This window comes from Bombus pascuorum, chromosome 9, assembly GCF_905332965.1.
Source record: "Bombus pascuorum chromosome 9, iyBomPasc1.1, whole genome shotgun sequence".
NCBI lineage: Eukaryota > Metazoa > Arthropoda > Insecta > Hymenoptera > Apidae > Bombus > Bombus pascuorum.
In genome coordinates this window covers 15724721-15733197 of record NC_083496.1, presented here as the reverse complement: position 1 = coordinate 15733197, position 8477 = coordinate 15724721, and positions in this window count along the sequence as shown.

Genomic DNA, 8477 nt, shown 5'->3' with positions numbered 1-8477 from the left:
ATCAGTCCTATTATGAAATTTTCTATTTATATTATTACTATCATAGTATTATATCACGAGTGATATTATTACGAAAATATTTATCTAGATATTATTACAAGTATACCTGTTTGTAATAGTGAGCTTCTCCATTCAGGTGCTGTCATGAATTAAAACGTTCTAGAACAGCGTTTTTTGTGATTTTTTTTTGAAGGGAAAGAAAGAAATGGTTATTGAATTTTGAGCTATGATTTCATGTATATTTAGCGAATACAAAAAATTTCTATTTATTTAAAAAAAGTAAATAAAAAAAATTTAAATACAAAAATTATATTTGTATTTTAAATACAAAAAAATTTTAATACAAACAAATTTTTTTTTATTAAAATATTTTTATTTATTTTTTTAAATAGAAAAATAAATAAATGAAGTTATTGAATTTTGAGCCATGGTTTTATATATATTTAAGGAATACAAAAAATTTTATTTATTAAAATCTTTTTTTCTTTATTTGTGAAAATGAAAAAAAATTATTTATTTTTTAAATAGAAAAATTATTTCCTCATTTTTTTAAATAAAAAGAATTACTTATTTCTTTGATAGAAAAATTATTTCCTCATTTTTTTAAATAAAAAGAATTACTTATTTTTTTGATAGAAAAATTATTTCCTCATTTTTTTAAATAAAAAGAATTACTTATTTTTTTGATAGAAAAATTATTTCCTCATTTTTTTAAATAAAAAGAATTACTTATTTTTTTGATAGAAAAATTATTTCCTCATTTTTTTAAATAAAAAGAATTATTTATTTTTTAAATAAAAAAATTATTTCTTTATTTTTTTAGATAAAAAGAATTACTTATTTTTTTGATAGAAAAATTATTTCTTCATTTTTTTAAATAAAAAGAATTACTTATTTTTTTGATAGAAAAATTATTTCTTCATTTTTTTAAATAAAGAGTATTACTTATTTTTTAAATAGAAAAATTATTTCTTAATTTTTTTAAATAGAAAAATTATTTCTTCATATTTTTAAATGAAAGGAATTACTTATTTTTTAGATAGAAAAATTATTTCTTCATTTTTTTAAATAAAAAGAATTACTTATTTTTTTGATGGAAAAATTATTTCCTCATTTTTTTAAATGAAAGGAATTACTTATTTTTTTGATAGAAAAATTATTTCCTCATTTTTTTAAATAAAAAGAATTATTTATTTTTTAAATAAAAAAATTATTTCTTTATTTTTTTAGATAAAAAGAATTACTTATTTTTTTGATAGAAAAATTATTTCTTCATTTTTTTAAATAAAAAGAATTACTTATTTTTTTGATAGAAAAATTATTTCTTCATTTTTTTAAATAAAGAGTATTACTTATTTTTTAAATAGAAAAATTATTTCTTAATTTTTTTAAATAGAAAAATTATTTCTTCATATTTTTAAATGAAAGGAATTACTTATTTTTTTGATAGAAAAATTATTTCCTCATTTTTTTAAATAAAAAGAATTACTTATTTTTTAGATAGAAAAATTATTTCTTCATTTTTTTAAATAAAAAGAATTACTTATTTTTTTGATAGAAAAATTATTTCTTCATTTTTTTAAATGAAAGGAATTACTTATTTTTTAGATAGAAAAATTATTTCTTCATTTTTTTAAATAAAAAGAATTACTTATTTTTTTGATAGAAAAATTATTTCTTCATTTTTTTAAATGAAAGGAATTATTTATTTTTTTGATAGAAAAATTATTACTTCATTTTTTTAAACAAAAAGAATTACTTATTTTTTTGATAGAAAAATTATTTCCTCATTTTTTTAAACAAAAAGAATTACTTATTTTTTAGATTGAAAATTATTTCTTCATTTATTTAAATAAAAAAGAATTATTTATTTTTTAAATAAAAAAATTATTTCTTTATTTTTTTAGATAAAAAGAATTACTTATTTTTTTGATAGAAAAATTATTTCTTCATTTTTTTAAACAAAAAGAATTACTTATTTTTTTGATAGAAAAATTATTTCTTCATTTTTTTAAATAAAAAGAATTATTTATTTTTTAAATAAAAAAATTATTTCTTTATTTTTTTAAATAAAAAGAATTACTTATTTTTTTGATAGAAAAATTATTTCTTCATTTTTTTAAACAAAAAGAATTGCTTATTTTTTTGATAGAAAAATTATTTCTTCATTTTTTTAAATGAAAGGAATTATTTATTTTTTTGATAGAAAAATTATTACTTCATTTTTTTAAACAAAAAGAATTACTTATTTTTTTGATAAAAAAATCATTTCCTCATTTTTTTAAAGAAAAAGAATTACTTATTTTTTTGATAGAAAAATTATTTCTTCATTTTTTTAAATGAAAGGAATTATTTATTTTTTTGATAGAAAAATTATTACTTCATTTTTTTAAACAAAAAGAATTACTTATTTTTTTGATAGAAAAATTATTTCCTCATTTTTTTAAACAAAAAGAATTACTTATTTTTTTGATAGAAAAATTATTTCCACATTTTTTTAAACAAAAAGAATTGCTTATTTTTTTGATAGAAAAATTATTTCTTCATTTTTTTAAATAAAAAGAATTACTTATTTTTTAGATAGAAAAATTATTTCTTCATTTTTTTAAATGAAAGGAATTACTTATTTTTTTGATAGAAAAATTATTTCCTCATTTTTTTAAATAAAAAGAATTACTAATTTTTTTGATAGAAAAATCATTTCCTCATTTTTTTAAATAAAAAGAATTACTTATTTTTTTGATAGAAAAATTATTTCTTCATTTTTTTAAATGAAAGGAATTACTTATTTTTTTGATAGAAAAATTATTTCCACATTTTTTTAAACAAAAAGAATTGCTTATTTTTTTGATAGAAAAATTATTTCTTCATTTTTTTAAATAAAAAGAATTATTTATTTTTTAAATAACAAAATTATTTCTTTATTTTTTTAAATAAAAAGAATTACTTATTTTTTTGATAGAAAAATTATTTCTTCATTTTTTTAAACAAAAAGAATTGCTTATTTTTTTGATAGAAAAATTATTTCTTCATTTTTTTAAATGAAAGGAATTATTTATTTTTTTGATAAAAAAATCATTTCTTTATTTTTTTAAATAAAAAGAATTACTTATTTTTTTGATAGAAAAATTATTTCTTCATTTTTTTAAACAAAAAGAATTGCTTATTTTTTGGATAGAAAAATTATTTCTTCATTTTTTTAAATGAAAGGAATTATTTATTTTTTTGATAGAAAAATTATTACTTCATTTTTTTAAACAAAAAGAATTACTTATTTTTTTGATAGAAAAATTATTTCCTCATTTTTTTAAACAAAAAGAATTATTTATTTTTTAAATAAAAAAATTATTTCTTTATTTTTTTAAATAAAAAGAATTACTTATTTTTTTGATAGAAAAATTATTTCCACATTTTTTTAAACAAAAAGAATTGCTTATTTTTTTGATAGAAAAATTATTTCTTCATTTTTTTAAACAAAAAGAATTACTTATTTTTTGAATAAAAAAATTATTTCTTCATTTTTTTAAACAAAAAGAATTACTTATTTTTTTGATAGAAAAATTATTTCTTTATTTTTTTAGATAAAAAGAATTACTTATTTTTTTGATAGAAAAATTATTTCTTCATTTTTTTAAACAAAAAGAATTACTTATTTTTTTGATAGAAAAATTATTTCTTCATTTTTTTAAATAAAAAGAATTATTTATTTTTTAAATAAAAAAATTATTTCTTTATTTTTTTAAATAAAAAGAATTACTTATTTTTTTGATAGAAAAATTATTTCCTCATTTTTTTAAATAAAAAGAATTACTTATTTTTTTGATAAAAAAATCATTTCCTCATTTTTTTAAATAAAAATAATTACTTATTTTTTTGATAGAAAAATTATTCCTTAATTTTTTTAAATAAATAGAATTGCTTATTTTTTTGATAGAAAAATTATTTCTTCACTTTTTTAAACAGAAAGAATTACTTATTTCTTTGATAGAAAAATTATTTCTTCATTTTTTTAAATAAAAAGAATTACTAATTTTTTTGATAGAAAAATCATTTCCTCATTTTTTTAAATAAAAAGAATTACTTATTTTTTTGATAGAAAAATTATTTCCTCATTTTTTTAAACAAAAAGAATTGCTTATTTTTTTGATAGAAAAATTATTTCTTCATTTTTTTAAATGAAAGGAATTATTTATTTTTTTGATAGAAAAATTATTTCTTCATTTTTTTAAATAAAAAGAATTACTTATTTTTTAGATAGAAAAATTATTTCTTCATTTTTTTAAATGAAAGGAATTACTTATTTTTTTGATAGAAAAATTATTTCCTCATTTTTTTAAATAAAAAGAATTACTTATTTTTTAGATAGAAAAATTATTTCTTCATTTTTTTAAATGAAAGGAATTACTTATTTTTTTGATAGAAAAATTATTTCCTCATTTTTTTAAATAAAAAGAATTACTAATTTTTTTGATAGAAAAATTATTTCTTCATTTTTTTAAATAAAAGAATTACTTATTTTTTTGATAGAAAAATTATTCCTTAATTTTTTTAAATAAAAAGAATTGCTTATTTTTTTGATAGAAAAATTATTCCTTCATTTTTTTAAACAAAAAGAATTACTTATTTTTTTGATAGAAAAATTATTTCCTCATTTTTTTAAACAAAAAGAATTACTTATTTTTTTGATAGAAAAATTATTTCTTCATTTTTTTAAATAAAAAGAATTACTTATTTTTTAGATAGAAAAATTATTTCTTCATTTTTTTAAATGAAAGGAATTACTTATTTTTTTGATAGAAAAATTATTTCCTCATTTTTTTAAATAAAAAGAATTACTAATTTTTTTGATAGAAAAATTATTTCTTCATTTTTTTAAATAAAAGAATTACTTATTTTTTTGATAGAAAAATTATTCCTTAATTTTTTTAAATAAAAAGAATTGCTTATTTTTTTGATAGAAAAATTATTCCTTCATTTTTTTAAACAAAAAGAATTACTTATTTTTTTGATAGAAAAATTATTTCCTCATTTTTTTAAAGAAAAAGAATTACTTATTTTTTTGATAGAAAAATTATTTCTTCATTTTTTTAAATGAAAGGAATTATTTATTTTTTTGATAGAAAAATTATTACTTCATTTTTTTAAACAAAAAGAATTACTTATTTTTTTGATAGAAAAATTATTTCCTCATTTTTTTAAACAAAAAGAATTACTTATTTTTTTGATAGAAAAATTATTTCCACATTTTTTTAAACAAAAAGAATTGCTTATTTTTTTGATAGAAAAATTATTTCTTCATTTTTTTAAATAAAAAGAATTACTTATTTTTTAGATAGAAAAATTATTTCTTCATTTTTTTAAATGAAAGGAATTACTTATTTTTTTGATAGAAAAATTATTTCCTCATTTTTTTAAATAAAAAGAATTACTAATTTTTTTGATAGAAAAATCATTTCCTCATTTTTTTAAATAAAAAGAATTACTTATTTTTTTGATAGAAAAATTATTTCTTCATTTTTTTAAATGAAAGGAATTACTTATTTTTTTGATAGAAAAATTATTTCCACATTTTTTTAAACAAAAAGAATTGCTTATTTTTTTGATAGAAAAATTATTTCTTCATTTTTTTAAATAAAAAGAATTATTTATTTTTTAAATAACAAAATTATTTCTTTATTTTTTTAAATAAAAAGAATTACTTATTTTTTTGATAGAAAAATTATTTCTTCATTTTTTTAAACAAAAAGAATTGCTTATTTTTTGGATAGAAAAATTATTTCTTCATTTTTTTAAATGAAAGGAATTATTTATTTTTTTGATAGAAAAATTATTTCCTCATTTTTTTAAACAAAAAGAATTACTTATTTTTTTGATAGAAAAATTATTTCTTTATTTTTTTAGATAAAAAGAATTACTTATTTTTTTGATAGAAAAATTATTTCTTCATTTTTTTAAACAAAAAGAATTACTTATTTTTTTGATAGAAAAATTATTTCTTCATTTTTTTAAATGAAAGGAATTATTTATTTTTTTGATAGAAAAATTATTACTTCATTTTTTTAAACAAAAAGAATTACTTATTTTTTTGATAGAAAAATTATTTCCTCATTTTTTTAAACAAAAAGAATTGCTTATTTTTTTGATAGAAAAATTATTTCTTCATTTTTTTAAATGAAAGGAATTATTTATTTTTTTGATAGAAAAATTATTACTTCATTTTTTTAAACAAAAAGAATTACTTATTTTTTTGATAGAAAAATTATTTCCTCATTTTTTTAAACAAAAAGAATTACTTATTTTTTTGATAGAAAAATTATTTCCACATTTTTTTAAACAAAAAGCATTATTTAATTTTTAAATAAAAAAATTATTTCTTTATTTTTTTAAATAAAAAGAATTACTTATTTTTTTGATAGAAAAATTATTTCTTCATTTTTTTAAACAAAAAGAATTGCTTATTTTTTGGATAGAAAAATTATTTCTTCATTTTTTTAAAGAAAAAGAATTACTTATTTTTTTGATAGAAAAATTATTCCTTAATTTTTTTAAATAAAAAGAATTGCTTATTTTTTTGATAGAAAAATTATTCCTTCATTTTTTTAAACAAAAAGAATTACTTATTTTTTTGATAGAAAAATTATTTCCTCATTTTTTTAAACAAAAAGAATTACTTATTTTTTTGATAGAAAAATTATTTCTTCATTTTTTTAAATAAAAAGAATTACTTATTTTTTAGATAGAAAAATTATTTCTTCATTTTTTTAAATGAAAGGAATTACTTATTTTTTTGATAGAAAAATTATTTCCTCATTTTTTTAAATAAAAAGAATTACTAATTTTTTTGATAGAAAAATTATTTCTTCATTTTTTTAAATAAAAGAATTACTTATTTTTTTGATAGAAAAATTATTCCTTAATTTTTTTAAATAAAAAGAATTGCTTATTTTTTTGATAGAAAAATTATTCCTTCATTTTTTTAAACAAAAAGAATTACTTATTTTTTTGATAGAAAAATTATTTCCTCATTTTTTTAAAGAAAAAGAATTACTTATTTTTTTGATAGAAAAATTATTTCTTCATTTTTTTAAATGAAAGGAATTATTTATTTTTTTGATAGAAAAATTATTACTTCATTTTTTTAAACAAAAAGAATTACTTATTTTTTTGATAGAAAAATTATTTCCTCATTTTTTTAAACAAAAAGAATTACTTATTTTTTTGATAGAAAAATTATTTCCACATTTTTTTAAACAAAAAGAATTGCTTATTTTTTTGATAGAAAAATTATTTCTTCATTTTTTTAAATAAAAAGAATTACTTATTTTTTAGATAGAAAAATTATTTCTTCATTTTTTTAAATGAAAGGAATTACTTATTTTTTTGATAGAAAAATTATTTCCTCATTTTTTTAAATAAAAAGAATTACTAATTTTTTTGATAGAAAAATCATTTCCTCATTTTTTTAAATAAAAAGAATTACTTATTTTTTTGATAGAAAAATTATTTCTTCATTTTTTTAAATGAAAGGAATTACTTATTTTTTTGATAGAAAAATTATTTCCACATTTTTTTAAACAAAAAGAATTGCTTATTTTTTTGATAGAAAAATTATTTCTTCATTTTTTTAAATAAAAAGAATTATTTATTTTTTAAATAACAAAATTATTTCTTTATTTTTTTAAATAAAAAGAATTACTTATTTTTTTGATAGAAAAATTATTTCTTCATTTTTTTAAACAAAAAGAATTGCTTATTTTTTGGATAGAAAAATTATTTCTTCATTTTTTTAAATGAAAGGAATTATTTATTTTTTTGATAGAAAAATTATTTCCTCATTTTTTTAAACAAAAAGAATTACTTATTTTTTTGATAGAAAAATTATTTCTTTATTTTTTTAGATAAAAAGAATTACTTATTTTTTTGATAGAAAAATTATTTCTTCATTTTTTTAAACAAAAAGAATTACTTATTTTTTTGATAGAAAAATTATTTCTTCATTTTTTTAAATGAAAGGAATTATTTATTTTTTTGATAGAAAAATTATTACTTCATTTTTTTAAACAAAAAGAATTACTTATTTTTTTGATAGAAAAATTATTTCCTCATTTTTTTAAACAAAAAGAATTGCTTATTTTTTTGATAGAAAAATTATTTCTTCATTTTTTTAAATGAAAGGAATTATTTATTTTTTTGATAGAAAAATTATTACTTCATTTTTTTAAACAAAAAGAATTACTTATTTTTTTGATAGAAAAATTATTTCCTCATTTTTTTAAACAAAAAGAATTACTTATTTTTTAGATAGAAAAATTATTTCTTCATTTTTTTAAATGAAAGGAATTACTTATTTTTTTGATAGAAAAATTATTTCCTCATTTTTTTAAATAAAAAGAATTACTAATTTTTTTGATAGAAAAATCATTTCCTCATTTTTTTAAATAAAAAGAATTACTTATTTTTTTGATAGAAAAATTATT